Source organism: Rhinoraja longicauda, chromosome 3, assembly GCF_053455715.1.
Source record: "Rhinoraja longicauda isolate Sanriku21f chromosome 3, sRhiLon1.1, whole genome shotgun sequence".
NCBI classification, from domain to species: domain Eukaryota; kingdom Metazoa; phylum Chordata; class Chondrichthyes; order Rajiformes; family Arhynchobatidae; genus Rhinoraja; species Rhinoraja longicauda.
Genome location: NC_135955.1, coordinates 41438029 through 41447007, shown reverse-complemented (window position 1 = coordinate 41447007; position 8979 = coordinate 41438029). Strand labels below are relative to the sequence as shown.

Below are 8979 nucleotides of genomic sequence, written 5' to 3'. Positions count from 1 at the left end.
AGTTCTCGTAATTCAGAGGCTGAAAGTAGTAATCCAAGGACATGTCGTGGAAATTAGTTATTTGAAATGTAAAATCATATTGACCTTGTTTGTTATCATTTCTCTATTGTCTTTTCGTGAAGAAAATTTGCTGTTCTTATCTTGACTGATCCAGGTGTAATTTCAGACATCATGGCGTGGTCTTTTGATGTTTCAGTGATCCAGCTGTATCGAGCTGGTCAAGGGCAGTGCAGCATGAACAACACATGCCGGCCTTGTCTGAGCACCCCACTAAATCCATAAATTTGAGGTGGAGTGGGTGTGAACTTGAGATTTTCAACACTATTATACCCCGGCTGACCCAAAACCACCAGGTTTGGGGAATCAAAACTCGTCATCTCTGAATTCTATTTGATATATTCACGATATATATACTTTTCACCTCATTTTCCCCAATATGAAAAATATTGTTTGATAAAATGTCAACATCGCTGGTTGTGGACCAGACTGTCGTGCGTTGTCCTATCATGTCTAACCTCAATCCATAAACGATCTTGTAATCTGCTCTAGCAATTTAAAAGCAAAATAGTTTTGTTAATTGTAACGTTTCCCTGTAGCTGACAGCTCTATCCTGCAAAACACTGGCGGTTAAGCACGAGGGACGATCTTCGTTCGCTTGTTTTCACGGGAGTGGAGGTGTGCAAACAAGAGCGAGTGTTTCTGGAAGGTTGGAGATGGGGTTGTTGGGGAGGTGGGGTTTGAGATGTTGAGGGATTTAAAGTGGATGACAGTGGTGAGTCTGGGGCCATGGAGAGGGGTGTTTGGGGGAGTGGGTGGGATTGCTTCGGGAGGGCTAAGGGTGTTGTAGGGGGTAGGAGAGGTTGATCTGGGGGATGGGGAACATTCCGAATACGCTTTGGGCGCGTACAGGAGTGGAGATACTCGGGTCTCTTGGTGATATTTAAGGAGGTGGGATACGTTGAGGATGTTGTGGTGGGATTACTCTGGTTGCCGGCGGAGCTGAAGCCGGGAGCTGTCTTCTTGCCTCCAGAGCCTCTGCCCTGCCCAGCCCAGCCCAGCCCAGGCCGGTGAGGACGGTCACTCTGTCTGCCTCGCCATATCTGGTCAAAATATTCACCGGGCAACAAAACAGAGCAGAAGCTTAAGCGACCGATATTTCCCCCCGCTCCGCCACATTGAGCACCCGAGCGGCTCGCCTTTGGCCGAATTTACAACTTTGCAAACATTAATTTTGCTACATGTTTAAAAATAGCCCCAGGAAGGCGGCGCCGCGCGTCACTTGCTTTAAATGGCCAAAAGTCTGGTGCCGCGAATCGGATTGGGAACCGAACTACCGCAGGCCGGCTGTCTCTCTCTCTCCCCCCTCACTCTCCCCCCTCACTGTCCCTTCCACACCGGGGGCCGTCTGAGCAAGAAAGCGCGCCCGGAGCTGGGTTGGCATTAAATGACTCTAGAGCGGGCTTTGGCGAGACCGGTAAGGGACGACGCTCCTGTGAAATTGTATTTAAAAATAAAGCGGACTCAAAGGAACCGTTTGATGTGAGGAAGTTTGCTCGTCCTCCCTCACGGCGGGTGGGGTGGGTACTTGCCATGTGTGCCCAGCGCTGCCACTCTTTGTACCTCCACGTCTCCTGTCGAGGTCGTGTTGCCCTGCTTGCTTGGAAAGCCACGAAAGTGTTTTTGTTTATTGCTCTTTACTTGTTTAAAGATTGCCATTAACCAAAATATTGCCATTTCGATTTAAAGTCACCAGTGATTTCTTATCAAACAGCCCTGAATCAAAGGAGTGTGTATTTTTAAAGTTGAGGATGAGTCGTTGAGTCCTCCCGGACTTAGTTGCCGGTAGTGCTCAGTCGCAGCAGTTTTACACTGAATGATATTGGTGTCGTCGGTCCTGAGGTTGAAAGGCGTGTTCATATCCCACAGGGAGAATTTAGGAGGCACTAACTGTTCAGATGAAAAAGAGACACCCCCTCCACCTGGGCAGACCTGAGATAATGCACTGCTGTACTTTGACATAGAGCTGGATATGTCCTAGTTAATACTCCTCCAACAACCAACATTAGTAAAAACTCATAATACTTTCTGTGTGTGACCTTGACGTGTTATATTTCTATTTTGGTCATAACTGCACTTCAAAATACTGGTTGGCCATTCAAGATTGCCCGAAGTTGGTAAAAGTGTTGCCTAAATGGACGTTATTTTCATACGTGGTGTTTGACCTATTCAGGATCACGCAGAGTGCAGAGCAATCAACTGCACATGTATAGACCAATCTTAACTTGACTGAAGAAGGGTCTCGACCCGAAACGTCACCCATTCCTTCTCTCCCGAGATGCTGCCTGACCTGCTGAGTTACTCCAGCATTTTGTGAATAAATCGATTTGTACCAGCATCTGCAGTTATTTTCTTATATTAACTTGACTAAAATGTGCTTGGCTGCCATTTAGCCCATAATGTGTTTATTGACTTAATGTAGTTAGCATGAGAGAGGGATGGACGACTGTTTGTTTCAGTGACCTTCCCAACGTTCTGGAGCATGAAAATGACCTCTGTTATTGTGATCAGGGCACGGCGTTGGGATTGTATTGACTGAATCTGCTGGATTAAAGTGCGCGTAGGTTAAGATTTTGAATTTGCAGTCCTATTTTGGAACATTTTTATTCTGTGAACAACAATTGCAGAACACTCTTCATTGATGGATGGAAACCAGTTTATTCCAGAAAGTCAGTGTCCCATATGCCTTCTTCACTACCCTATCTACCTATGATGTCACTTTCAGAGAACTATGTACTTGTACTTCTAGATCTCTCTGCCCTACTGTTCACTGTAAAGGTCCTGCCCTGGTTCCAGAGTCCTGCCCAATATGCAACACCTGACACCTTAAATGAGCACCATTAGCCATTCCTTGGCTGACTTGCCCAGCTGATTAAGATTCTGCTTAATTCTTGATAATCATTTTCACTGTCTACGATACTATCTACTTTAGTGTTATCTACAGACTTAGTAATCATGCCTTGTACATTCTCATCCAAATCATTGATACAAACAGCAATGGACCCAGCACCGATTCTTGAGGCACACCATTAGTCACAGGCATCCTGTCTGAAAAGTAACCTTTCACCATCACCCTCTGCTTACTGCCATGAAGTCAATACTGTATCCAATTAGTTAGCTCCCCCTAGATCTCATGCAAAATAACCTTCCATAGCAGCCTGCCAAAACTATGTTGACTATCCCTAGTCAAACACTGCCTTTGCAAATACATGTATAGCCTATCCCTCAGAATCCTCTCCGGTAGCTTTCCTATCACAGATGTCAGGTCTAAATTCTCTTTAATCAATGCTCATTTTGCCGTCAACTTCATTGGTCCAAAAATATGACAGAATAACCAGCTTTTATCAGTAGTTTTCCCTGGAACTGCACCATATAAATGGCCAATCAGGATCAGAGTGCATCCTTTGCCAGTTGACTCACAGAAATCTTCAGCCTCGCTGATTTTTTGGCAGGCTACTCTCATTTAATGTTGAACCTTCCATGCATCTCTGTGCTTCCAATTGTTGTTATCTGGACCTAACACTCGGCTTGCTTGATGACGTAGAACTGGAATGTAGTATAGAATACAAAGTGCAGGAGTAACTCAGCGGGTCAGGCAGCATCTCCGGAGGACATGGATAGGCTATGTTTATGTTGGGTCCCGTCTTCAGACTGATTGTAGTAGGGGAGGGAAAACTGGAAGAGGTTGGGGCAGAACAAAACTTGGCAAGTGACAGGTGGATACAGGTGAGGGGGGACTCTGATTGGCAGGTGGATGGCCAAAGGCTAGAGATGAAAAGGAGACAAAAGAGTGGCACGAGGAATCAAGAAAACAAAAGCGTGTCAAATAAGGCAAGGAGAGTAGCAAAAATGTGAAACTACAGAAGGGATTTAGGTGGAAGGGGACAAGGGGGCAGCATAATGGGAGAATTTGCGCCAGGGTGTGGATAGGGGCGTGCACAGGAAAGAGAGCAGTCAGAAAATGGCAGGTTATTACCTAAAATTAGAGAGTTCAGTGTTCATACCGTTAGGTTTTAAGGTACCCAAGTAGGATATGAGGTGCACATGGCCTCACTCGGGCAATGGAGGATACCCAGGATAGAAAGATCGTATGTGAATGGGAAGGGGAGTTAAAATGGTTAACAACCAGAAACTTCAGCAGGTCTTGGTGGACCGAGCACAAGTCACTAAGTCACTTTCCTCCTATTCCCTCTCTGTTCACCTTTCATACCGGGTCCCATATTTCTCTTTTAATCTTCTTTCTTTTCACCTCCATCCTTTGTACATAGTCCCCCAATCTGCCAATTACCCCATCTCACTTGATTCCATTTATTATTTGCCGAACTTTGCCCCATCCCTACCTTTCTTTTCCAGCTTTCTCTTCCCTATTCTAATCAGTCAGAAGAAGGGCCCAACGCAAAATGTTGGCTGTCCATCCCTCCACAGATGCTGCCTGACCGGCAAAGTTCTTCCAGCATTTTATTTTCTGTTCAAGATGCCAATATCTGCAGGCTTTTGTGTCTCACACCGAACTATCTTTCCTCATCCTCTCCACTGCCAGGATGATGCCGAATGCAAACTCGAAGAACAGCGCTTCATATTCTGCCTGGAGAGTCTGTCGTGATCTCCATCCTTCCCTCCTCCATCTGATTCCATCTATCAATCATCCCCTCCTCACCTAGATCCACCTATCACAAACCAACTCTGGCTCCACCACTAGGCCTCACTTCTTTATACTGGCTCTCACCCCTCTGACACATCAACAATTATAGTGGATGGACACAGTAAATACCGGAGTAACTCAGCAGGACAGGCAATGTCTCTGGACAGAAGGAATGGGTGGCGTTTAGGGTCGAGACCCTCCTTCAGACTCTGTCGGCTCTCAACCCGAAACGTCACCCATTCCTTCTATCCAGAGATGCTGCCTGACCTGCTGAGTTACTCCGGCATTTTGGGTCTATCTTTGGTGTAAACCACCATCTGCAGTTCCTTGCTAAACAATTGCAGCGGGATCTTCACCAGCAGGGTAAGTGGGCCAAGGAATTACAAATGACATTCAATTCACCTAAATGCATGGTGTTTGCATTTTGGGAAGTTAAACCAGGGTAGGACTTTCACAGTGAGGTGTAGAGCCCTGGGGAGTGTTGTAGAGCAGGTACAAGTTCATAGTTCCCTGAAAGTCTTGTCACAGGTTGACAGGGTCTTGAAGAAAATGTTTGGCATGCTGGCCTTCATCAGTGAGGGTACTGAATTTAGGAGATGGGATGTTTTGTTGGTGAGGCTCCTCTTGGAGTGTTATGCACAGTTCTGGTCACCCTGCTCTATGTCATTCAGCTAGAAAGATTTCAAAGAGAATTTATGAAAATGTTTCCATGGACAAGTTGGACCTGTATGCTAGGGGCAATTTGTGGGAGGAAACTGGAACATCCAGAAAAAAACAACACGGTCATAGGGAGAATGTGTAAACTCCACACAGACAACTCTCAAGGTCAGGATCGAACCCAGGTCTCTGGAGCTGTGAGGCAGCAGCTCTACCAAGTGTGTCTCTGTGCTCCGGGGCATAGACCATAAAACATTTCCTAATAGTGGATTCCAGCAACATATATCTAGATAAATGGACTGCACATCTCTGCTTTCTTTCTTGAGTAGTTGAATATGTTTTCTCTGGATCAACTGGGTATTCCCAAATGAAGGTAGACTTGGAAGCTCTCTCCCAATGGATTTACTACCTCCAGTAATCATGTATGTGATGTCTCCAGTAACTATGTCTCAGTGCCACGTTATTGGGTATAAGGATGATGCAGCAGTTACATTACCAGTTCAGTGATCTAGAGGCCTGAGTTCAAATCCCACCAGAGGAGCAGTGGAATTAAAATTCTGTTGTTCTGGAATCTGGGTCCGCAAGGAAAAAAACATCAATTTAATTTAGATTTGATGACCAAGAAAGACAACCAGGTTATCTGGTTCATTCATTTTCTAAATCTCCCCAAAGCCTGAGCTTCAAGGCAACACTTTTTAATATTGTAATCTCTGAAATTATTCATGGATGGATAAATGATTCCACGCAGGTGCCATCTCTGGATGGAATGTAAAACCATTGAGAATTCTGAAATATTTCATTAAATGTTGATCTTTAAATATCTACCATAGTTTAACTCTTGTCAAATTTCTCAATTTAATTTACCAGTTTTCTCCTCGTTATATTTGGTATTATTTAGATTTAAGGATTTGATATGCAACCTCCAAACTTCGTTTATAGTTCTATCACATTTTAATTAGACATTCTTAGTGAATCATTGCTACAAGAATGCTAATTATCTTTATCCTATTGTTGATGCGATGATCTAAAAACAGCCTGTTCTCTCGTTAATTCCACAATACATACCTCTCAGAAACTTGAATACATTCTGTGGCATGAACTATATTTGTCTTTTTTTTTACCTTTGGAGATCAAACCATTGATTTTGCTACAAGTATCTCTGTTCTTGATTAAGTACCTCTTCAACTACTAGGAGACATGATAATTATTCCCAGTAGTGCAGTTTGTCCCACTATTGATTTTCTCTGTCCATACTCTGCAATTGTCCCTGGATCACACTTTATTATCAAGTCCACTAATAACCACTGACTGCATCCCCTATCTGCCCTCCTAATCATCAACCCCCCCCCCCCCCATTGCTGTTCACTGGTGAGAGAGCATCTCTGTTGAACTATCCTTCCATGTGGAATGGTCTGTGACAGGACGGCGGCAGCATTGGACTGAAGAAGTGTCTCGACCCAAAACGTCACCCATTCCTTCTCTACAGAGATGCTGCCTGTCCTGCTGAGTTACGCCAGCATTTTGTGTCTATCCATGGTATGTGACAATATTGCAGCAGAGAACTTGTGGAAGAAGAGCTTTAACTATATTTTGAGGACACCATCCTTTGTGTTGTGCTCTGAATGTATCCCATTTCACATGGGCAACATGCAGAACAAATTTACCAGCTCAAAACTTGACATTCACGACTTGGGCATTGTATCATTCCAAATAAACTCGCATCATGGCAGGAACTTGGCCATTACTATTAAGTATGTTGACCAGCCCTAGTTCTAGCCCTAGTTCAATGAGAAGTGTAGAGGAACAAACCTAGAGCATGACCTAAACATACATCTCCTCTCAGTCAATAGCAAAGTGACCTGCAGATGCTGGAATCTGAAGCAAAACTCAAACTGCTGGAGGAACTCAGCAGTTCGAGCAGCATCTGTGGACCAAAGGAATGGTCGACATTTTGGATTGGGACCCTGCAAAAGGATTGAGGGTTGAGAGAGGTCAACCAGTACAGAGAGGGAGGGTGAGGCAAAGCCTGGTATATCAGAGGTCCACCTATCTCCAACCAGACCCTGCCCTGCCCCTCCCCTTATCTCCTTAACACTAGCTATCCTCCCTCTATACTCAGTCCTGATGTAGGGCCTCAACACGGTGTCGACAATTCCTTTCCATCCACATATGGCGTTTGACCCATTTGAAATCCTCAAGCAGTTTGCTTTATATCCCAGAGGCTGGTAGGTTGAAAGGTCACAGAAAATTAACCCGAGTGCAGGTGAGTAGCAGGAGAAACAGGAAGGAGTTTTTGGCATGTGCAAGAGTGTAAATTTTAGGGAGAAAAAGTGGGGAAATGGGATTAATGGATTTACTCTGAAAACTGGCATAGATTCTCTGAAAAGGTGAAAAAAATAAGTAAATGTGCATGATCACAGCAAACCTGTGTCAAAATTTAGGCTTGCATTGTTAAGTGAGAAAGTAATTTTAATGCTATGCAACTCTCAAGTAATGACCACTTCCAACAACAGTCTATCCACCTTGACTTGCAATAGAGGGAATGCAGTGAAGTTTACTGAATTGATTATTAGGATTGCAGATCCACTCTGTGAGGCGAGATTTAGCAAACAAGGCACATATTCTCCTCCGTTATAGAGGCAGCCTACAACCTCTATTTTATATATTCTTGACATTCAATGTATTGACATTGTAATTTCGCCAAATCAACATTTGGAGATTGACTGATGAGGAGAATGTCAGAATGGTTACTACACAGAAAGAGATCATTGTCCCATCGTGACTCCGCCAGTTCGAACCTTGCAAACTTTTCTTCTCCGTACACATCAACCACACATTGCTTTTCTTTGAAAAAATGTTTTTCTTCATGTCTCTCTCAATACATTTCCATCTTCTCAGTGAACATCCTAGTCTTCATCCCCTTCATTAAAAGAAATAGCCTCTTCATCCATTTTGATATTGGTGTTGGTATTGGTTTATTATCATCACATGTACCAATATACAGTGATAAAATCTATCTTATCTAGACCCCTATATTTTATACATTTCAATCAAGTATTCCCTTTCTCCTCAAATAAAACTCCCCACCCTCTCTTATCTTTACTCCCCTTTTTGAGCAAGAGAACACCATTTGTTACAATCCTGAACCCAGGAATCAGGACCTGCTTTTGACACTGGATCCTTGACTTCCTGACCCAGAGATCACAATCAGTGAAGATAGACAATAAAACATCCTCCACGGTAATTCTCAACACAGTTGCCTGGCAAGGATGAATTCTCAGGCCCTTACTATAATCGAATACACTCTGTGTGGCCAAACTCTGCTCTAACTCCATTTACAAGTTTGCAGATGACCGCACTACAGCGAACAGGATCTTGAGCATTGACGGAGAGAGAGCAGGATGAAGACAGAGAATTTAGTAATATGTTGTCAAGACAAGAAGATCTCATTCAATGTCAGTAAGGCAAAGGAGTTAGTTATTAATTTCTGGAACTGAGGTGGAATTATATACCCCATCATCATCAATCTTGCTGTTGTGGAGATGGTTGAGAGCTTCAAATTCCCAGGTGTAAATATCACCGGCAATTTGACCTCAACCAACAACATTGAAGCATCGACCAAA

The 8979-nt window shown here is 43.8% G+C and overlaps 1 protein-coding gene across 1 annotated transcript in view; it reads left to right on the top strand.

The window, feature by feature from the left end:
* Nucleotides 1-1410: 1410 nt before the first annotated feature.
* tmod1 (tropomodulin 1) overlaps nucleotides 1411-8979 on the top strand; it is a 70798-nt gene continuing 63229 nt past the window's right edge. Inside the window, exon 1 of the mRNA XM_078396940.1 lies at nucleotides 1411-1474. The gene's annotated coding sequence lies outside the window, so the exon portion shown is untranslated. The remainder of the gene's footprint in view (nucleotides 1475-8979) is intronic.